Raw genomic sequence first — 23,840 nt, 5'->3', positions numbered from 1 at the left:
ATATCAGTGCGGGCGCTGGGTCCTAGCGCCCGCACTATTGTCGCCGCCTGATCGGGGTCTGACGCGGTGGAGGCGGCGGTGGCGGCTAGAGGGATGGAGGGAGGGAGCAGCGGCCAGAGGGGTTGAGCGGCGGCCGGGCGGCACCCGCAGCACCCGCCAGGGCCGCGGCGGGGATGGGGTCCCCCAGCAGGCCCCGGGCCCGTGACGGGAGTCACGGATGTGTCCCCCTGATGGCGGGCCTGACTATCCCCCAGCAACACCACTGAGATCCTCTTCACTACCCTCAACACATTAGTACGTACCCCTTACTTATTCCCATCAAAAATCGCTATTATTATTATTACGCAGTGCTGGACAATAAATACATACAATGGTACAAAGGATGGCAGGCGTAATAAGGTTATACAACATAGGACAAAGCTATACACGGCAAACAGGGTAAAAATACACAAACTTGTGATTTGTGGGCTGGTTAGGTAGGCCCAGAAAATCAAGTAAGAGTCGGTCATAGGAAAGGAGCATAATAATGGGGCACACAAGCATTTATAATACACTAGGGCAGGGAGGACCCTGCCAAAGGCTTACAATATAAGGGAAGATAAGATGGACACATTATGTAGGTACTGTATGTAGAATAAGTATACAGCAGAGAGTTACTGTGTGGTAGAAGGTGGGTAGGCCATCTCGAAGAGGTGGGGTTTGAGGACGTGCTTGAGTGTGTTGAAGGCGGGGGAAATTGAAGGATGTGGTGAGGTTTTGGATGTGAGGAATGAAGGAAAGGGCAGGGTCCAGGGTGACGCCCAGGCAGTGGGACTGAGAGGTAGGATGAATGATCATGTTATCAATTGTGAGGTGGAAATCCGGGAGGGGTGCAGCAGCATGGCGTGGAAAGATCAGGAGCTCAGTTTTGTCTAAGTTAAGCTTCAGGAACCTAGCTGACATCAAGGAGAAAATATTTGAATGGCATAAGGAAACCTTGTCCAGGGTGGTGGAGGAGAGATCAGGGGTATGGAGGTAAATTTGAGTGTCGTCTGCATAAAGGTGGTATTTGAAGCCCAAGGAGTAGATTAGTTTGCCAAAGGAGGAATTGTATATTGAGAACAGAAGGGGGCCCAGAACAATGCTTTGGGGGACTTCAACTGAAAGGGGGGGCAGGGGTTGAGAAGGAGTCATTGAAGGAGGCTGTGAAGGAGTGATTGGAAAGGTAGGAGGAGATCTGTGTCAAGGAAAAGCCATGTATGCCCAAGGACTGTAGGGATTGGAAAGAAAAGGGGATGGCCTACGGTACCAAATGCCAAGGAGAGGTCAAGGAGGAGTAAAACAGAGTAAATGTCTTTGGCTCTGGCAAGTGTAAGGTTGTTGACCACCTTGGCGGGGGCTGTTTCTGTTGAGTGTGCAGGTCAGAATACAGATTGAAAGGTGTCAAGTAGGGAATTGGTGTTGAGGTATTGGGTAATGCATCGGTGGACCAGGAGTTTTGGAGCAAAGGGAAGGAGGGAGATTTGGTGGTAGTTTGAGGATGGGGTGGGTCGAATGAGGGTTTTTTTCAGCAATGGAGAATGTGCCTTTTGAGAAGGAAAGGTTGAACAAGGAGGTGAGGACCAGGGCCAGGTCAGGGAAGTGGGGGCAAAGGGTGTTTGAGGGTTTGAGGGTGCAGGGTCAAGGGGGGAGAAGGGGGAGGGTAAGTCACCAGCAACACCCTTCTTTGTCAATGGTGCTAGGAGAAAAGGAGGTGAGGAGAGCTGGGAGGAGATTGGAAGGGAGGGAGGGAGGGAGGGAGGGAGGATGGAGATTCTTGTTGCTGATTGTTGCAATTTTAATGGTGAAGTGGGTGTCAAAGTTGTTAGCTGAGGGGTAGGAGCTGGAAGGGGGAGTAGTGGGGTTGAGCAAGGAATTAAAGGTGGTAAAGAGCTGTTGAGGGTTAGAAGCTTGGGTTCCAATCAGGAACTAACAGTTTCAAAAATATTTGTATCATTCTTAATAAGCAATAAATACTTAGCTTTACTTAATTATCTCATGCCAATAGCCTCTAAACCTTGGTTGAAGGGCTCCCTGACAACCATCCATACATGAAACTCGCCTGCTAAACTATGCTGACAAACTCACAGTGCAGTGAGTTTATCATTTACGGAAAGTACAGTGCTTTCAATAGCTGAGAAACCTCCTGCTCTCGGAATTCATCAGCTTTAGTTGCAGCAGGGCTTCCTACAATAGCTGATAAGCTCCCAGCTCTGGTATTGTGGGCATAATTCAGTGGGTGAACAGTCCAGTGATTTCTAGGTATGGCTCTCCCTATATCTATGTCACCTGGGGAAGGAACATCTGGAAGACTTTTGGGTTCCACCATAAGTTTCTCCCTGGGGCGCTAAACATGATGATGAGCCCCTTGTCAATGAGCTTCAACAAGAGTGTTCTGTGAAAAGGGAGAGTCAGCTCAGCTAAGTACCCCAATCGTATGAACCACATGCGCTGGTATTCTACAAGGAGTGGAGCTCCAAGCTGGCAGGCTCCAAATTCCCTGGGAAATACCAGCCTGTTTTTTTCAAATGCTTAAGAAAATGTTTACTGCCACTTTAAATGATAAAAGTTTTACCATTATTTTATGGTCTAAGGGGTTGGGACACTGAACCCAAAACCAATTCAAACTGACACTGCACAATGTATAACAAGCACTTTCTAGTGTCAAAATTTTAAAAACTGTTTTTACAAGTCTTTTTGAGAAAAATATATTGTCCTGTTCCCACAATCAGCCCTGACAAATGTACTAAAATTTGGGATGAGGGGTTTTCAATTAACCATTAAGCTCAGGGACATAGACACAATGCAATATTCGCCTCTGATGGATTTCTAAGGCTCAGTTTTTCTGGTCCCAGTAATGTGCTTAAAGAGACACTGAAGCGAAAAAAAAAACTATGATATTATGATTTGTATGTGTAGTACAGCTAAGAAGTAAAACATTAAGATCAGATACATCAGTCAAATTGTTTCCAGTACAAGAAGAGTTAAGAAACTCCAGTTGTTATCTCTATGCAAAAAAGCCATTATCTCAACGACTTTCAGAGTCCTGGAGAGGGCTGTTTTCTGACTTTTATTACCTCAACTGTTAGTTAACTATTTACTTTTCCTCTGGCAGAGGAGAGGTCATTAGTTCACAGACTGCTCTGAAAGAATCATTTTGAATGCTGTGTATTGTGTAATCTGCACATATTAGAGAATGATGCAATGTTAGTAAAACACTATATACCTGAAAATAAAAATATGAGAATATTTTCTTTGCTGCTAATCTTCTAGTAATTATTCATTGTACACAACCAATTCATTATATCATATATTTTTTTTCGCTTCAGTGTCTCTTTAAGGGCTAGTTCACACTGCAAGAGCTTTTTCTAAGCACTTGTGATTTTAAAAGCTCTTGCTATGACACTGACTGCAATTAGTGCACCCAGTATTACCTAGGTCAGGGGTCACCAACCACCGGGCTGCGGCCCACTGCTGGTCCGTTGGCAGTTTTCCACCGGGCCGCGGCGGGCTCCTGTTACCTTATGAGCGGGCGGGCGCTTCCTTTCTTATATTCCCCCAGCCGCTCTCCTCTTAGCAGCATCTCCTATTACAGCAGTGCGTATTACGGCTGCTGTAAGGAGGGAAGGAAGCAGGAGAGAGCGGTTCCTATGGTAACGGCGATGCATATCGCCGCTACAGGAAGCCGCTGCCCCGCTTCCTTCCCTCCTTACAGCAGCCGCAATACGCGCTGATGTAATACGAGATGCTGCTAAGAGGAGATCGGCTGAGGGAATCTAAGAAAGGAAGCGGCCGCCCGCTCATAAGGTAACAGGAGCGGTGGCCGCGGGGGGGAGGGGGCACTATACTAGCTAAATACTCGGCACTATACTGTACAATACAATACAATAACATTTCTATAGCGCTTTTCTCCCATAGGACTCAAAGCGCTTAGGCTCTCTCAGATTCAGTAATTAGTAGGATGAAGTAGTCACACAACAAAAGTTATATTTCTGCAAATGCCAAACTGAACAGGTGGGTTTTCAGTCTGGATTTAAACACGTCCAGGGATGGAGCTGTCCTGATCTGTTGAGGCAAGGAGTTCCAAAACGTAGGGGCAGCATGACAGAAGGCTCTGGGACCAAACGTTTCCAAGTGGACTCTGGGTATGACTAGATTATTAGAACCTGTTGATCTGAGAATGCGGGGATTGCTACGTAGCTGCAACATATCTTTCATGTATCCAGGGCCTAGATTATTCAGGGATTTAAATGTCAGTAGGCTGATCTTGAATAGGACCCTCCATTCTATAGGTAGCCAGTGAAGGGAGTGCAGGACTGGCGTTATGTGGCAGTGACGGGGTTGGTTGGTTAGCAGTCTGGCAGCAGTATTCTGTATCAGCTGTAGACGGTACAAGGCCTTTTTTGGAAGGTCAGTGTAGAGAGCATTGCAGTAGTCCAGTTGGGATGTGATGAAGGCGTGGACTAAGGTTGGCAGATCTTCTGGGGGGATGAGGTGCTTGATTTTTGCAATGTTCTTCAGGTGAAAATAAGATGATTTCACCACAGCAGAGATTTGAGTTCTGAAGTTTAAATCCCAATCAATTAGAACTCCCAGGCTACGCACATGATCAGAGCTGCGTAGATCCGTGCCTCCTATTCCCAGTGGTGAAGACTGCAAGTTAAGTTGTTTTGTTATCATGCTCTGCCCTCCAATCAGAAGGACTTCAGTTTTGTCTGCATTTAGTTTCAGCCAGTTGTCATTCATCCATTTCTGTAGTTCACGTAAGCAGGCGTTTATAGATAGAGTTGGGTCTGTCACATCAGGCTTGAAGGAAAGATATAGTTGGGTGTCGTCTGCATAGCAGTGGTATGTCAGGCCATGTTTTTGGATTAGTTTTCCCAGCGGTAACATGTAAATAGTGAAAAGCAGGGGGGAGAGGATTGAGCCCTGGGGCACCCCATACTTAAGTGATACAGGGGTGGACAGGAAGGGCCCCATAGACACTTTGTGGGTTCTGCCACTCAAGAAGGATTGGAACCACTGAAGAACTATGCCATCAATGCCGCAGTATTCCTGTAGCCTGTTTATCAAGATGTCATGGTCAACTGTATCAAAGGCTGCAGAAAGGTCTAGCAGTATGAGGATCGAGCACTCTCCTCTGTCTCTTGCCATGAGCAGGTGGTTGCATATTTGGATGAGGGCAGTTTCAGTGCTGTGGTGTTTCCTGAAGCCAGACTGGAATGGGTCATAACTGTTGTTTTGTAGGATTTTGGCTTCTAGCTGGAGGTAGACAGCTTTTTCAATTAGCTTGCCCAGAAAGGGGAGGTTAGAGACAGGTCTGTAGCTGGTCATTGCATCTGGGTCCAGGGAGGGTTTTTTGAGGAGAGGCCTGATGATTGCTTCCTTCAGTAAAGCAGTAAATATCCCTGATTTTAAGGAACAGTTAATAATTTTTAGGAATACCGGTACGAACAGGTCGGGGCAGTTTAACATGAACTGTGTTGGGCCAGGATCCAGGTCACAGGTAGTTAGGCGGACGTGAAGGAGGATGCTTGATGTGACTTCTTCATCAATTTCTTTGAAGTTTGACCAAGGTGTTACATTGTCTCTGCTAATGGTCTTCGGCGCTATATTAGGCTCAGATGCTCTAAGTTGGATGGCGGACCTTATAGCGGATACTTTGTCTGTGAAGAAATGGGCAAATTGGTCACAGAGGTCCTTTGAAGACTCGATATTAAGTTTTTGACATTCCGGGTTGCAGAGTTTTTCCACTGTGCGGAACAGTTGGGCTGGTTTGTTAACTGCATTTGCAATCTCTTGTGATAGAAAGGATGATTTTTTTCCCGTGATTACCTTTTGGTAGCTATTCAAGTGGAGGATTAAGGCATGTTTGTCTTCTGGGGACTGAGATTTGCGCCACAGCCTCTCAAGTTTTCGGCCTTGTCTTTTCAGCTCTTTTATAGCGTTATCAAACCACTGTGCATGATGGTGTGGAGTAAGATATTTGGTGCGCAGAGGAGCAATGGTCTCAAAGGTGGAGGACACACATTTGTTGTATTTAAACACCAGAGTATCAGGGTCCAAGCTGGAGTCAGTCAATTCATCAAAGCTAAGGTTATCTCGGATATGTTGAGGTGTTAGCCCTTTTAAGCGGCGATATTTTATTTGATTCTTGACCTGGTGTTTGACAGCTGGTATTGAGAGGGAGAAGTGGATAGTGTGATGGTCTGACCAGGCAACAGGATTAATTTCCACATTGGCTATTGACAGCCCAGTATGGAATATAAGGTCCAGAGTGTGACCTTTCCTGTGAGTAGCAGAGCTGATTGATTGGAGGAAGCCCAGTTCATGTAAGGCATGAGAGAGCTCTATTCCAAATTTTGAAGAGGAGTCATCCACCCATGTATTGAAATCTCCAAGAACAATCCATCTGGGGTGTTCCAGTGTTAGGTTGCATAGGAGGTCTACAAGTTCCTTAAAGAGTAACTGTTAGCCCCAAAACTGAAAATTAAATCTCTCTTGCAATCTTTTATTTACTATTTAAATGAGCCAAAAAGGCATTGTAGAAGTTAAAAATCAATATAATTTTTTTACTATGTATCCTTTTAACCAAGCTCCGGACGCAAAGCCGCATATCAGATACTGCTGAGCATGCATAGCATGCCTAGCTCTGCCCGACCCCCCTCTCCCCCCCAGGACCAGGTGCCGATATATGCTCACTCCAAACAGCTGACCGCTCTGACACGGAGAGAGAGCGGGAGCACTTCCAGCGCCGCCACCGCAGAGCACGTGCATCTCTCACATGTGACTCGGCGGCGGCTGCTCTGCGGTGGCGGCGCTGGAAGTGCTCCCGCTCTCTCTCCGTGTCAGAGCGGTCAGCTGTTTGGAGTGAGCATATATCGGCACCTGGTCCTGGGGGGGAGAGGGGGGTCGGGCAGAGCTAGGCATGCTATGCATGCTCAGCAGTATCTGATATGCGGCTTTGCATCCGGAGCTTGGTTAAAAGGATACATAGTAAAAAAATTATATTGATTTTTAACTTCTACAATGCCTTTTTGGCTCATTTAAATAGTAAATAAAAGATTGCAAGAGAGATTTAATTTTCAGTTTTGGGGCTAACAGTTACTCTTTAAGGAAGTCTGAGTATTTTTCTGGTGGGCGGTAGATCAGCAATATGTTACTGTTTTTTTCAGCTGAAAGTTGCACCCCCAAGCATTCAAACGAGTTGGTAGGACCTACAGTAAGTGGTCTGATTTTCAAAGCTGATCTAAAGCAAAGTGCAACCCCTCCTCCCCTGCGTTCTTTCCTGTTGCAGTATATCACGGAATAGTTTGTTGGCACGGCGGCCTCCAGGGTGGGGCCAACTGGTTCAGAAAGCCAGGTTTCAGTCAGGCAGGCCAGATCAGAAGACTCTATTAGATCATGTATGATTGCTGTTTTGTTGTTTATCGATCTGACGTTACAGAGGACAGCCTTGATGGGGCTACCCTGGAAGCTAGGGTCTGAGATTGATGACTCCAGGACAGAACAGTCTCCAGATGTGTGGCTGTCATCTCTGCTGGATTGTGCTGGAGCTATTAGGGTTGTTGGCTAGGTGTACTCTGTAGATTTTGTCACAGAGTTATATTGGTTCTGCGGTGAAGAACGTCTTTTCCCACGTCCTCTCGATCCTCTCTTTGTCTTTCTGAGGATTCCAACAGACTGGGCACTATACTAGCTATATACTGGGCACTATACTGGGCACTATACTAGCTATATACTGGGCACTATACTAGCTATATACTGGGCACTATACTAGCTATACTGGGCACTATACTAGCTATACTGGGCACTAGACTAGCTATATCTGGGCACTATACTAGCTATATACTGGGCACTATACTAAGTATATACTGGGCACTATACTAGCTATATACTGGGCACTATACTAGCTATACTGTTGAACTATACTAGCTATATACTGGGCACTATACTAGCTATACTGGGGCACTGTACTAGCTATACTGGGATAACTATACTAGCCATACTGGGGCAACTAAACTCCCTATACTGGGGCAACTATGCTAGCTATGCCGCCGCACCCCAGCCCTCCCTCCCCCCCCATAACCCGCTGCGCACGACACTGTCCACCAGGTCACGCGCACCGGAACCCCCCCCCCCCCCCCCTAGGGTAACATGTCTATGCAAGTAGAATAACATGTGTTATCCTGGTGGCTCAGTTCTATCTTATGTCTTATAAGTTTATTTTCAGTTCAGGTTTGCTTTAAGCATTTCAACCCACGGGTATGGACGAGAGGAATTTTCACATTTCAGCGCACCTCCCATTCATTCTCCAACAGCTTTATCACTACTTATCACAACAAAATGATCTATATCTTGTTTTTTCCACCACCAATTAGGCGTTCTTTGGGTGATACATTATGCTAAGAATTATTTTATTTTAAATGCATTTTAACGGGAATAATAAGAAAAAATGGAAAACATTCATTATTTCCCAGTTTTCGGCCATGGTAGTTTTAAAATTAAACATTCTTCTGTGGATAAAAGCCACACATTTTATTTGCCCATTTGTCTCAGTTCTGCAACATTTAAATTATATCCCCAGTACAATGTATGGTGACAATATTTTATTTGGAATTGAAGGTGCATTTTTTTCAGTTTTACATTCATCCCTATTTACAAGACATAATTAAAAACTCATATACCCTTTTGTCATACATATTAAAAAAAATATCAGTCCCTAATGCCTGTAGGTGTAATTTTACTATTTGGGCACAAGATGTCCTCACACAGGACTTCCTATAAGCGTACAATAAGTATGCTACATAGGAATCAATGCGTTACTATATAACTAAGGAAGTGACGCAGGCATCCATTGATGTCTGCGACTGCGATTGCGGTGGCCTGGAGGGGAGATGAATGAATGGGAACTTTGTTCCCATTCATTAATCTAACAATCAGTGGCGGGAAGCGACAGAAATGAGCAAGCGAGGGCAGCGCGGCGGTTGTATTTAAGAATAATCACTGTTTGCTGGCAACATCGCGATCGTGGGCTTCTGCTCGCACGATTGCACGCACAGCCCTCAACAGCCCTCCAAACTGCAGGGATGTGACTAGCGCATCCCTGTGTTTGTAGCAGCTGCCGCTGCGGACGTGAGGCTCACGTCCCAGCGGCAGTAATGGTTAAAGAGATACTAAACTAATAAAAAAAATTGACCCTATTGAACCCACAGTATTAGAAATAACAACAATACTACCTAGCTACTCCTCCACTATTGTAAATGCCATGCGCTGAAGGGAATAAATGTGCACTTTGGCAGAATGTGTACTAAATGTGCACAAAAAGGATGTTTATAAACGTCCATTTTGCAGGAAGTGATTAAATGTTTTGATAAGTGGGTTGCTAGCTACATCAAACTTGGGCTACAACCATCTTTAAAAAGGCAAATGCATGAAAAATTTATGAAAAAAGGAAAAAGCAAACACGTACAAATGCATGCTATACTATAAAAAATTCTGGATTTCATATTAAAACTAGTAAAAAGGCCCGCCTGTTAAAAACAGGCACTAGGCCACGGTCGGTAAACCCCGGCAAAGTGCGTACCAATGCTTCCCGCTCACCCGTCCCCCACCACTGTCCAAAGTATATGCACATAGGGAGATGTTACTTGCTTGGCAGCTGGAAAAAGCTGTTATTTCCCACAATGCAATGAGGTTCTCAGACAGCAAACTGTCAAGTCTGGAAGCACTGACACAGGGACAGGAGGATGCCGCAGGGGCAGAGGGGTTTTATTATATTAAAATGTAATATTAATTATTGTGCTATGCATGATTATTTTTCTTATTTGGGTTTGATTGAAGTGATCACGGCAAATCAGAGCCTTCCAAATCTATGACTTTCCATGACCTCTCACTGGCGAACTGAGGGGGCTATTCCGGGTGTCTGGAACCTCCCCCCTGCACTGAGCTGTGTATTCAGCCAGGGAAGCCCGCGTAATATAAACAGCCTCATTCTCCCTCCCTTCTTACTTCTGGTGCCTCCCTCCAGCTAATAGAATGAGAGAGGCAGCCCAGCTTCCCTCACAAGAAGATGCAGCCTGCAGTGAGAGAATGTTGATTATGGAGTCCTGGACTCTCCACAGCACAGCAGTGTCAGACATGATGAAATTAGAGTGCAGGCAAGCTGGTAAATATGCACAGCATGATGCAGAGCTTGCCTGGACTCAGGGTCTGTGGGCAAACATCTGTCTGGTCTCTCCCCATTGTTATAATGACTGCATGTGTGGGTAAGGTGTTTAACAAGCTGAAAAGTTTTTGACAGTCCCTAGACTCCAGGGCTTCTTTCTGACTTGTGTGAGAGACTGACAGGGACAGGAGTCAGATTACAGGCAAGTAGCCTGTGTGATGTGGGACTGCAATACAGATAAGTTCTCTGCTCCATCTCAGGCTATTCTCAATTTCTCAACTCCTCTCTCTCGGCTAGTGCACGCCAAAATGACAATAGCAATCGCTAGCAATTTGTGAGTGTGATTTTGTGAAGTGATTTTCAGAACGATTTTTGAATGAATTGCTCAAAAACATGCTACATGCAGTATACCTGCGATTTTGAAAACATCACAACGCTGCTGTGGGAACACCCACATAGGGTAACATTAGCCAAGCGCTTTTCAAATCACTGTTGATTTGAAAAACGCTCAGAAGCACTCTTGGTGTGCACCAGCCTCCTTCATTCACCTTTGTTTCCCTCTTCCCCTAGAGCTGGCTGTGTGTTCTTGTCATACAGGAAAGCTAAATAAATGTGCAATCCTGGTGAGGCAAAATAATATTATTTAGTATTTATATAGCGCCGCCATCTTCCGCAGATGCATATATCCCTGCATCATATGGGTATCGCTTGCGCTATGTGACACTATGTAGCATATTTCACTGAATTGTCCAAACTAAGTCTATCTCCTGTTCCTCTCTTGGGGAGTTTTTCCAGCGCTGTACTCCGTTCACATTTGCTGCTACCAGAAGCCCTCAGAAACACTCGTGTCCTTGAGTACTTCCAAAGATAGGCAGCTCCGTAATACGCCAGCGCACTTTTGTGCATGGGCAGTATGGAGCCACCTGTATTCGGAAGCACTCGGGGACATACGTGCTTCTGGACCTTTCAGGAACCCCCCCCCCCCCTTAAAAATTCTGCGTTTGCCCCTGCCTCTGATAAACATGAGCACCATTAATTTACAGTGAACCCGAGGTGTGAGTAATATGGAGGCCTTTAAACATTGCAAATTACCCAGATGCCTGCTGATCCTTTGCTTAGACCTTGAACAAGCATGCTGATCAGATTTTCTTTCCCATGTCTGACCCGATTAGCTGCAAGCTTGTGTGTGATTCAGACACTACTGATGCCAGAATTATTAGAAGGACTGCCATGCAATTGGTATTGTTTAAAAGGATTTAAACATGACAGTTCACATATCATCTCACTTTAAGCACCCTTTAATGGATGCAATCGCTAAGGCAGCGGTGCTTGCTGCCTACAACACAGTGTTATCCAATACTGCAGATCTATTTCAGCATTACAAACTAAAACACTTCTGACCTTAAATTTGCAGTATGTACCGTAAGCTTATTCTAAATTTCTCTCATAGTAGGTGGATTTTAATAATTGTATATTTGTTGACTTTGTAATGTGTACACCTTTAAAATTATATTAAAAAATGGTTTATATTAAAATACTGTCAGGTCTCAACAGCTATGTGATTAATCCATTTGGAAGCTGTGCATAATTATTGTGAAATAAATGATGTAAGTGATAGCAGGATATGATATGATATAATGTGATATGATATGATAGCAAGTCAGTTGGCATTTTGCTCATGTTACTTGGATTATAATTCTAGTATATTACTTATTTTGGCTTCTTCTAACCAGAGATTTGGTATTCCACCGAAAATGAACTGTAAATTTAGTTTTTTAAATAGATTTTATTGTTTATACCTTCACATCGGCTGGAAAAACAGCTGTCTATGAGAACAATGTCAAGAGCCAGGGGAGTGATCGCGGCATTTGGAATTGTGTCATAAATATAACTGTAAAGCTGATGATTTATTAACTCTTTCATTACCCATCATTTAACTAAGATCAAATAAATGAAAGCATCTTTGTCTGTTTAGCCATGGATTGCATAATGAAATGTAATAGGTAGCACTCATATGAGCCTGTGCTAGTGTTAAGAAATAACATTAGATCCATTGAAATCTCACTATGTGCACAGTATGTAATACGTATTTACGCCTCAACACAGTGATGTGAAACAGAAGACTGACGCCTTTGGGCTTTGGAGTCCTAAACAAATATAACCTATAGCTGGGTTTCTAGAGTGCCTATCTCCCACAGGACAGATCTCAGCTACTTCTCAGCTCATTAAGTAGGACGCCTATAAATCTGTAGCCTTTGGCACATTTGCTGTCTGTTTTTATACTTGAAGCTGGCCTGCTTGTGTGCATGCATTGTGCACAACTCTGTCATCATTTCCCTGCTCTGAGGTCAGACACTGGAGTTTAAATGGTAGTGATTCTTCTTTAGGCTCACATATGAATCCTTTCAGGTCAAGTCCTTTTCTAAATGACATCATTTATGTAGTTTTAATCCACTGTAATGACAGTTGTGTATGTGGAGTTTACCCACTGTGGATGCATACCTCCTGACCTGGCTTGTGATTGATGCCTTCTGAAGTTACATATCCTTGGACAAATACAATTACTTTGGTGGCCTCCATTCCTTTTCCAGTCATTGTTGGTAATATAAAAATGAACCATCTCCAGATGAAAACTGCTGCTCCAGCCATCACCACCTCCCTGCCCTCTCTCTCTTGCCCTTTCTTAGGGCCTGTTTCCACTACACGCAGATTGGATGCAGAATGGATGCAGAAAAACTGACTCCAATGAATGCCTATGGAAAAATCTGCATCAGAAAAATTGTGTTTAGTGGAAACCGGCCCATAGGCATTCATTGGAGTCAGTTTTTCTGCATCTATTCTGCATCCAATCCGCGTGTAGTGGAAACAGGCCCTTACTATTGCTGATTAATGTATGCAAGTTTTCTTCCTCTACTCATAACCAGTGGTGGGCCCGAAATTTCGCATGTGTGAAATTTCGCATCGAAATTTGCCGTTTTCTATCGTAATCGTAATGTGAAATTTATGGGCGAATGCATAATAAATTACGCGTGAACCGTAATTATGTATCAAAATTTCGCATAATTTCGTAATTTCATGAAATTACGGTTCATTACGAAATTAGTCATTTAGTATCTTTTGACGCATATTTTGATTGATGTACGCTTACAAATTTCCGCATGTGGAGATGGTATTGTATAGACGCGCATGCGCTGTTTGATGCGTATGTTTATTACGCATTATAAGCATAATTATACGCATTAATATACAGTGTACAGTATGCGCATTGGCAAGTTTAATGCAGATTTTCTGGCATAATACGTTATTACATTACACAATTTGGTTTACAAGCGTAGTACCGTAGCCGTAATTACGTAAAATACTACGCGAAGTTTAATGCAGTTTTACGATGCGAAAAACTTTGCAAAATTTGTGAAACAACGTTTTTGTCCATTATGAGCACCACTGCTCATAACTGCATAAAGATGTAGAGCAGCATATTGTCTGTGCTACAGTCTAATCAATAGAGATGGCCCGAACGGTTTGCCGGCGAACGGTTCCCGGTGAACTCCGGTAGTTCGTATTCGCCAGCGAGCGCGAACTTTTCCGGAAGTTCGATTCGCTCCCATGGTGCATCATGAGGGTCAACTTTGACCCTCTACATCACAGTCAGCAGGCACATTGTAGCCAATCAGGCTACACTACCTCCTGGAGCCACTCCCCCCCCCTTTATAAAAGGCAGGCAGCGTCAGGCATTGGACTCACTCGTGTGCCTGCATTAATTAGAGAAGGGAAAGCTGCTGCAGACTTTCATAGGGAAATCTTAGTTAGGCTCTTGTAGGCTTGTTAGCTTGCTTCTTGCTGATTCTTACTGCTAAAAAAGCACCCCTCAACAGCTCTTTTGAGAGATAATCTTGTTCTTGTGATCCAAATTTTTGTGTGTGTGTGTGTCTCACTGACACTTGTGTTGCATAGACAGCCTTGGTAATTCCTACTGTGTGTGCCACTGCCAGGCCCAGCACATTCAGTGACTACCTGTGTGTGTGACAGGTGCACATTGTAATACCCATCACTGCATATACCTACCTGCTGTCGTTCACTTCAGTGCACCCACCTACCTATGTGAGCGCACACAGTGTCACTGTGCCTGTCTGGTACCTGTCTGTGTGTGACAGGCGCACATTGTAATACCCATCACTGCATATACCTACCTGTTGTTCACTTCAGTACACCCACCTACCTACATGAGCGCACACAGTGTGATTTTTAATGCCACCAGTAACTGTACCTGTTCACGGTACATGTGTGTGACAGGTGCACATTTGTAATACCCATCACTGCATATACCTACCTGTTGTGTTCAGTGCACCCACCTACCTACGTGAGTGCATGCAGTGTGATATACCACTCCGTGCATACCTGTTAACTGCACCTGTGTGACTGCACATTTTATTAGTCAAGTCAGTGCATACCTTTCACTTCATCCCCCCGATATAAACCAAACAGACAAAACAGGTAGAGGCAGACCAAGAGGGAGGCCACCCGGCAGGTCTGTGCGAGGTCGTGCTGATGTGATTTCTTACGGCCCTGGACCAAAGTACAGTGCTCAGAAGAAGGCATGTCCCATCAACTCCCAAGATTGTCAGGATGTGGTTGACTATTTAACACAGAACACCTCATCTTCTGCAGCCACCAGCGCTTCTACAAGCACCACATCCGCTGCATTTGACACTTCGCAGGAGTTATTTGGTGGGGAAATCACTGATGCACAGCCATTATTGTTACAACCAGATGAAGGCGCTAAGCAAGTTACACTACCACCTCATATGTCTGAGTTAGGCGACACTATGGACGTAACGTGTGAGGAGGAGGATGATGAAGTACCTGCTGTTGGTGCAGTTTTGGAGGTGTATGAGGCAAGCGAAGCTGGGCAGGATGATTATGATGATGACGATGATACGGATGCCACGTTTGTTCCCAATAGAGAAGATGAACAGGGGGACAGTTCAGAGGGGGAGTCAGAGAGGAGTAGGATGAGGTGAGTTCCTGAAAGAAGCAGAGGGAGCTCATCCTCAGAAACAGCTGGTGGCACTGTCCGGCACCAAAGGGGCTTGCGCATCACAATGAAGCAATGACCGTCGGCGATATGAGTCTCTCGGGGGGGGGGGGGGGGGGGGCACCCAAGATAATAAGGTTGTTGCTTCATTGTGGACAAACCACATTTGATCAGCTGGACAGTCACTGTTGTTCTGTCATTGTGCTACCTCAGCCTGGCGACCATATGGGCTTGAAAACCGCTATCGCCTGCACTCTCGCCATGGTGCGCACCAGTGCAGCACGGCCGTCACAACACAAGCAACTGTTTGCGGTGCGTTACACAGTGAGTTTGGTCTGTCAGTGTAAAGAAGTACTCTAATTACACTCCCTGATTGATGTATACACATGCAAGATGTTTTAAAGCACTTTAGGCCTGCAATTTAGCATTCAATGTGATTTCTGCCCTTAAAACGCTGCTTTTGGCGTCTATCCCTCTCCTCCATGCAAAAACTCGGATGTTAGACCCCTTGAAACATCTTTTCCATCACTTTTGTGGCCAGCATAAGTGTTTCTAGTTTTCAAAGTTCGTCTCCCCATTGAAGTCTATTGCGGTTCGCGGAAGTTCGCGCGAACCAAACTTCTGCAGAAGTTCGCGAACCCGGTTCGCGAACTGAAAATCGGAGGTTCGAGCCATCTCTACTGTTATTATTTTAAGTCCTTTGGTGGAGGGGTGTTGCCCCCTTTCTTCTGATCTACAGAGAGGAACTTGGTAATCCTGAATGGGATCAGGTCTAATCTCCCCACCTGCCTTTACAGTGGTTGCCTGAATGAGTATTATTACATACTTGCTCTATCATATCTAATTACCAGTACATATTACACTATATTGGGTTCTCAGTGTCTCCTTGTTGTGTTTCTTCTGCAAGCTTCTTGGCCTACTCGTAATCTGAACAGGCAATTGACCCCGATAGCAGCCTACACAACATGAATTACAATATGACTGTACATGTACCTCACCTTTCCACTTAAAATAGTAATTGGTCTATAAAATATTGCATTGGTAGTGCTATTTTTGGATTTGCTTAGAACACAGTGCATCTGTAACAAGCACATAACCCAGAGATTTACTAATATTATGTGTTTAGAGTCTCCTATGAGGATGACCACTGCCCCTATTAATGAAGCTTAATGCATTACTAAATATTTTCTTTCTAAAGAATGAAGTCCTCTTTCTTCACTGTCAAAGTATTGATTCTAATCATAAAAACCTGACCTGCTTTATTTTGTCTCTTGCTGCCATTATCACTTTTGCAGTTTTTTCCTCCCTTGGGTCTCTTGGGCTATAAACTTACTACCATGATGTATTAACAAATATGTTACATTGGTGGTAAATGGTATAATATAAGAATGATGGTACATGGTATTCTGTGATAATCCTCTGACAACTTTATTACTCATTTGGCATCTGCAGGAGCTCTTCACACTGAACACATCATCTTAATCACATTCGGTTTTCCATTGAAGTCAACAGGGCCAATTTCCGCAGTTAATTGTAAAGCCCCCGTACATGCTATCATCACAATTTGGCAGGAATGTTAAGCAGATGAAGTTTCATAGGAAAAATGGTCTTTAAACTGTGTAAAATTACACTTTGTTGCAGTGCAAAATGTTTGTGTTCCCAGCCTGCTATATAGATGCAGAGGCTGATTGTGACCATTCAGTGGTTGAAGTTCGTCAGTGTGGGAGGGTGGTGGGATGTCTTAGAGGATACTGGCATTGGACCACTTCTGAGGATATTGGTGTGGGATTATCTCAAGGTAAGTATCCCTGGTTAATCCAGAACAATAAAAGGCCTTTTTCCTTGTTTTATGTTTTTATTTCTTTTTTTTAACTCTTTGCAGAAATGGTTAAGGGGTACTGTGTACCCCACGCTCATTTCTCCTGGGGAGGGGCGGGCCTCCGGGGATCTGCTTGTTAAAGGGGACCCCAGGATGCCGCCATGAACCCCCCCCAGGGCATTGGCCACCCCACCTCCTCCTGGGGCACCAGAGGTGGGGAAGAGCCCCTTGTCCATGTATTGGACAAGGGCTCTGGGGAATTGGGGGAGGCATGGCCAACCCTCTCCTCCAGAGCCCCCCATACCATGGACCATGCAGGCTGCTATAGCTCAGGGTGCAAAGCCCCAGGCGGCCGGGACCCCGCATTCTGGCTATCCCAGCCTGCATGGGAGACAAGGGGTTACAGAGCCTGCAGATGGGGGACCCCACGCTGTCTGTTTTCATTAAATGTATACAATATGTATACAGAACTTAGAACTCAAAATGCAGTACCCTGTAATGCAACAAAATGTCATTTTACACAGTTTAAAAACCATTTTTCCTATGAAACTTTGAAATTGATTTTCTCAAAAACTATAAGGTCTTTTCACAATTTGTTTTACCATATTCCTACACATCTACTTAAAGGGGAACTTCAGCCTAAACAAGTTACGTTAGTTATGTTAATTAAAATAGTTAAGTAATATAATCTCTTACCCACCCTGTTTTAAAAGAAAAGGCAAATGTTTGTGATTTCATGGGGGCTGCCATCTTTGTCATGGGGGCAGCCATCTTTTTGGTTGAAAGGAGGTGACACGGAGCATGAGACACAGTTCCAATTGTCCTGTGTCCCGATAATCCTTCCCAGCTGCACGTGCTAGGCTTCAGATCTCAAATTATATATTTGAAAAAAAAAATTTGCACCAAAACAGCAGAACGAGAACAACAACATCAGAAATCCCATCATGCTTTGCACAGCATCAGGGGAAAAATGCCCGGGCAGTTTTCTTTTGTGCAGCTAAAAATGAGGTTTGGAGAAGAAAAACAAAGTTCTGATGCTATGAAACTATTAACCACTTGATGACCCAGCCTTTACCCCCCCTTAAGGACCAGCGCTATTTTTTGTGATCTGTGCTGGGTGGGCTCTGCAGCCCCCAGCACAGATCAGCTGGCACGCAGAGCGATCAGATCGCCCCCCTTTTTCCCCCCTATGGGGATGATGTGCAGGAAGGGTCTGATCGCTCCTCCTGGCTGGCATGTTACGGGGGGGGGGGGCACCTCAAAGCCCCCCTCCGCTGTGAAATTCCCCACTCCCTCTCCTCCCTCTCACCCCTGGTGATCCGGGCTGCACAGGACGCTATCCGTCCTGTGCAGCCAGTGACAGGCTGTCCCCTGTCACATGGCGGCGATCCTCGGCCGCTGATCGGCCGGGGATCGCCGATCTGCCTTACGGCGCTGCTGCGCAGCAGCGCCGTACAATGTTAGCAAAGGAGACAAATGTCTCCTACATTTACATTTAGTCTGCGAGCCGCAATCAGCGGCTCGCAGGCTATTCATGGAGACCAGCTCCGTGATCTAACAGGAAACGGCCGCTCACGCGAGCAGCCTTTCCTGATTAATTAGGGAGGCACCTGGTGACGCAGATGTGCGTCGCTGGTCCTCCAGCTACCGCCTTGCCGCCGCACGGTATGAGTGTACGGTCGGCAAGTGGTTAAAGAAACACCAAGCCTTTTCAGTGCTGCTGAGTAGATTGTTAGTCTGGAGGTTCACTTTAACATACGTGGCAAATTTGGTGATAATAGCATGTAGGGGGCTTTACAATTAACCGTGGTATTTGGCGCCATTTAATTCAATAGAAATGCACTTGGAACACGAAAATTCAGAACATGAAATTCGTTTTTTGCCTGCAGTACATTTAATTTCGGCGAAATCAGAATTCAGCTGTTCCGATCAGCCCTAGTGGAGAGCCTCTGGAAGTGGGCAGTCCTAAAAGGGCGTACATCAAAAAAGGGCGTCGGGAAAAAAGGGCACGTGGTGTAAACGATAAGCAGTATTATCGTTTATAAAAATATTGTGTAGAATTTCGTTTACAAATAGTGTTTTAACAATTTATAAATCTTAAAATAATGTGTATGAAATCGACAATTCTTAAAACGTTAATCTTCCCTGTTTCTAAACTGAAAATTATAATTATGTTTGTTAAAAAAAACAGTAATATTTGTTTAAACATTATAATTATATATTGTTATGAATAATCTTGATTTATCGTTTATTATTATAATAAAATGTGAAAATATTGTTTATAACATTGATATTAATATAAGTACATTCATAATCACTTTTGATTTGAATTATTAAAATTGTACTAAAACTATACCTAGCCCTACTCTCACACAGAACCCTCCCTGTACCTATCCCTAACCCCTAGACCCCCTGGTGGTGCCTAAACCTAAGACCCCCTGTTGGTGCCTAAACCTAAGACCCCCTGGTGGTGCCTAAACCTAAGACTCCCCTGGTGGTGCCTAAACCTAAGACCCCCCTGGTGGTGCATAAACCTAAGACCCCCCTGGTGGTGCCTAAAACTAACCACCCAAAGCCCTCCTTGTACCTATCCCTAACCCTAGACCCCCTGGTGGTGCCTAAACCTAAGACCCCCCTGGTGGTGCCTAAACCTAAGACCCCCCTGGTGGTGCCTAAACCTAAGACCCCCTGGTGGTACCTAAACCTAAGACCCCCCTGGGGTGCCTAAACCTAAGACCCCCTGGGGGTGCCTAAACCTAAGACCCCCCTGGTGGTGCCTAAACCTAAGACCCCCCTGGGGGTGCCTAAACCTAAGACCCCCCTGGTGGTGCCTAAACCTAAGAACCTCTATGGATAATAATGTTTTACAAACATTAATAAATAATACATTTAAATAAAAATATTTAAATCATTTTTGGGGTGGATAATAATGTTTTACAAACATTAATAAATAAAAAATGTAAATAAAAAAATGTAAATCATTTTTTTGGGGTGGATAATAATGTTTTAGAAATGTTTTACAAATAGTGATTGTAAAAAATATATTGGAATTTACGTTAGGTACTGATCGCTTTTGTGAATAATAATGTTTTACAAACAGTAAGGGTTAAAATGTTAAATAATGTTTTAATTAAATAGGATAAATATGTTTAGTATTTTTATAAACGTTATTCGTCACGGGTGCATTTTCTAAACGTAAATCTTCACAAGCACAGTTATAAAACATTAAAAATCTCCGGGCGCCGTTTGTAAAACGTTAATAATCTCCGGCGCCCTTTTTTCCCTGTTCGGCGCCCATTAAACGATATTTATAATGGGAGTGAATGGCGGCGCCCTTTTTGTCCACCTGCCTCATGCGCCCAAATCTCCTGCTTCCCCTAAAAGGTGCATATTTGCTGCAGTGTAGCAGGAAGTCAGCCTCATCCTCCAGGGCCCCCTGGTCACACTGCCTCCACAATCTTTCCTCGCAGGGCTTCTATGTCTGTCTGTGCCGCTCTGCCTCTATCTCCAGGCTATGGGTGCTCAGATGGTACAGGCTCAGGGTCTGTCTGTCTTTGTGGTGGTGTAGCCTCTCCATATACGGGGCCATGGTGTACTCTATCTGCAGTCATTGGTAGACAGTGAGTTTCTGAGATGTCTTTATGTTGCTCCTCCATTCCTCTAGGTATCGCACCTTGCAGCTTTCTCTAGTCCCTTCTATTTGGGCTTTTATCAGGCGGTTGTGGATCCTGGCTGGATCTGCTGCTGATGCTTTGCTTCAGGGTACATGGTGTGGACTGGGCCCTGTGGTCCAGCAAGGCTTTTGGGTGGTAGGTGCTGGGGTTGCTGTTCTGTATATGCACCCAGGATGAAAGTGTCCTCTGCTGGATAATCAGCCATAGTGGGAATCTGCCGAGCTCTGCCCAACAAGATGACTTTAAAGTTTTGCAATGGACTTGGAGAAGATACTTGCAGAACTCCAGATAGGGACTTATGTTGGGCTAGAGTCCTATTCTGATTGCTCAGGGTAGGTGACTGGGCCCTATACTTCACTGACATAGAACAGGATGATACTATAGAATGTTTTTACCTAGACTCTCACTGGTGGTTTTAGGTGTTACAGTTGCCTTCTGATTGCATAAAATGTTCTGCAGGCTTTTTCTTTCAGGGGCTGGCTTGAAGCTACCTGATTGATTGACCTCCAGCCCCAGATATGTGTAACTGTTGGTGGTCACCAATGTGGAGTGGTGTAATCTAAATGAGGATATGGAGGTTTTATTTAGGCTCTTCCTCTGGAACACCATGGCCCAATTGCAATTAACTTTTTCTCCTGTGTTTTCTCCTAGGAGATAATTTTTCAACTCCTTTTTAAAATAACTTTTAATAAATTTGCAACTGAAAAAGTATCAACAATTAGGTGAAAAGGTACCTTAAAAAATATTGAGTATTTTCTTGCTTGCTGGTAGTTTGAAATGCATTCTATTGACAAGATGTGAAATTATCTCCTAGGAGAAAACTCAGGAGAAAAAGTTAATTGCATATGAGCCATCACTTTTGTTTTCTTGGGGTTGATGGGCAGTGCCCATATGGTGCAGAAACTCTCCAGTACTGGCAGGCTATCCTGAAGGCCCTTCTCTGTTTCTGGAGAGCAGTAGGAGGTCATCTGCATACAGCAGGAACTTTACCTCGCAGTCATGCAGGATGAGGCCTGGTGCTAGAGAGGATTCCAGGGCTACAGCCAGTAGGTAATATATATGTTAAAGAGCGTTGGGCGCAGACTGCAGCCCTGCCTGACTCCTCGGTCCTGCTTGAAGAATGTGGTTCTCTTTTTGTTCACCTTCACATTGCATTGGTTCCCAGTATATGAACTCTGGATGACATCATAGGTTCTCCCTCCTATTCCATTGTCTATGAGTTTTAGGAAAAGGCCTGGGTGCCACACTGAGTCAAACGCCTTCTTAAAATTCACAAAGCAAGCATATATTTTGCTGCGTGAGCTGCAGACATGGGTCTTCATGAGGCTATGCAGTGTGGTCGGTGGTGCAGTGGTTTGGTATGAACCCGGCTTGGCGTCTGCTAAGTACATCCTGCTGTGTGAGGAAGTAGAGGATCCTTTTAATGAGGATGCTGTTAAACAGTTTCCCCAGTATGCTGCTAGTGCAGATTCATTTATAAATAGCTGGATCATATCAGTCTCCACTCTTGTGGATAGGTGCTATGCTCCATACTGAATTTTGTTAGTACTGGAAGTCATATAAATAAGTCATATACATACAGAAAGTCTCTGAACCAAAAATGCAACCTTTGTGATTGATACTGAAAGCGGTTCAGTCTTATTGATTATTTCTAGATCGTTCCTTTGTGCCAAGAAACCTGTAGATCTGGGAAAGGATTTTACTTGACTTTCTTTTTTAGAGGAAGGGACATTGCGAGTGAAGTGTTTAGTCCCACTCGTGAGGATGGTGTTCTTCCGAGACTACTTTTATTTAGAATCTTCTGTCCTTCTGTCCTTGCAGCCACATAAGTGCAGCCTTTGTAGGAAATTATGACTTTGAAGAAGAATCTCTATCAGTATCTAATTTGCAGTTTCTGGGGTAGAGGTTATATCATTCATCTTTCAGTGTTTCTTTAGTGTCAATGGGGAGAGGTCAGGAAATAATGGTCATTTATGTCCTTCATAAGTAAGGTCATTTTTTTCTCTGGAGATCAGTAGTAATATCTTTTGATAAAGTGATTCTTAAGTCACATAACAATCTCCTTAAAGAGACTCCGTAACAAAAATTGCATCGTGTTTTTTATCATCCTACAAGTTCCAAAAGATATTCTAATGTGTTCTGGCTTACTGCAACACTTTCTGCTATCACAGTCTCTGTAATAAATCAATGTATCTTTCCCCTGTCAGACTTGTCGGCCAGTGTCTGGAAGGCTGCCAAGTTCTTCAGTGTTGTGGTTCTGCTATGAACTCCCCCTTTCAGGCCCCTCTCTGCACACTGCCTGTGTGATATTTAGATTAGTGCAGCTTCTCTCTGCTCTCCTATCTTTTACAAGCTGGATAAAGTGTCCTCTGAGCTGGCTGGGCTTTCACATACTGAGGAAATTCAGACAAGGGCAAAGCGGTTTGCAGGTAGAGGTGTACCGAACGGTTCGCCAGTGAACGGTTCCAGGCGAACATTGGGGGTTCGCGTTCGCCTGCGCCAGGCCAACTTTTCCGGAAGTTCGATTCGCCCCATAATGCACTATGAGGGTCAACTTTGACCCTCTGCATCACAGTCAGCAGGCACATTGTAGCCATTCAGGCTACAGTAAGCCCTGGAGCCCCACCCCCCCTTATATAAGGCAGCCTCCGGCGGCCATTACAGTCACTCGTGTGCCTGCTAGAGAGAGGAAAGGGACAGCTGCTGCAGACTTTTTCTCTTAGGGACAGATTAGTTAGGTTCTAGGCTGCTTTGCTTGTTCCTGACTGATTAATATTGCTTTTAAAGCACCCAGCAACAGCTCTTTTCAGAGCTCAACCTGTACATTTTTTTTTCTGACACTTTTGTTGCATGCACAGCCTTGCTAATTGATAGTGTGTGTGCCACTGCCAGCAGCCCAGCACATTCAGTGACTGACTGCCTGTGTGTGTGACAGGGAGCTGCACATTGTACTACCCAGTACTGCATATACCCCAGTACCTGTTGTGTTTACTTAACCCACCTCATCACTGCATATACCTAGCGTTGTGTTGAGTGAACCCAGCTCACTGCATCTAACTACCTGTTGTGTTGAGTGTGAACCCACCTGGCCACCTCACTGCATCTAACTACCTGTTGTGTTGAGTG

Source organism: Hyperolius riggenbachi, chromosome 1, assembly GCF_040937935.1.
Source record: "Hyperolius riggenbachi isolate aHypRig1 chromosome 1, aHypRig1.pri, whole genome shotgun sequence".
NCBI classification, from domain to species: Eukaryota; Metazoa; Chordata; class Amphibia; order Anura; family Hyperoliidae; genus Hyperolius; species Hyperolius riggenbachi.
The sequence above is the reverse complement of the archived record's forward strand: the minus strand, read 5'-3'. Positions refer to the sequence as shown.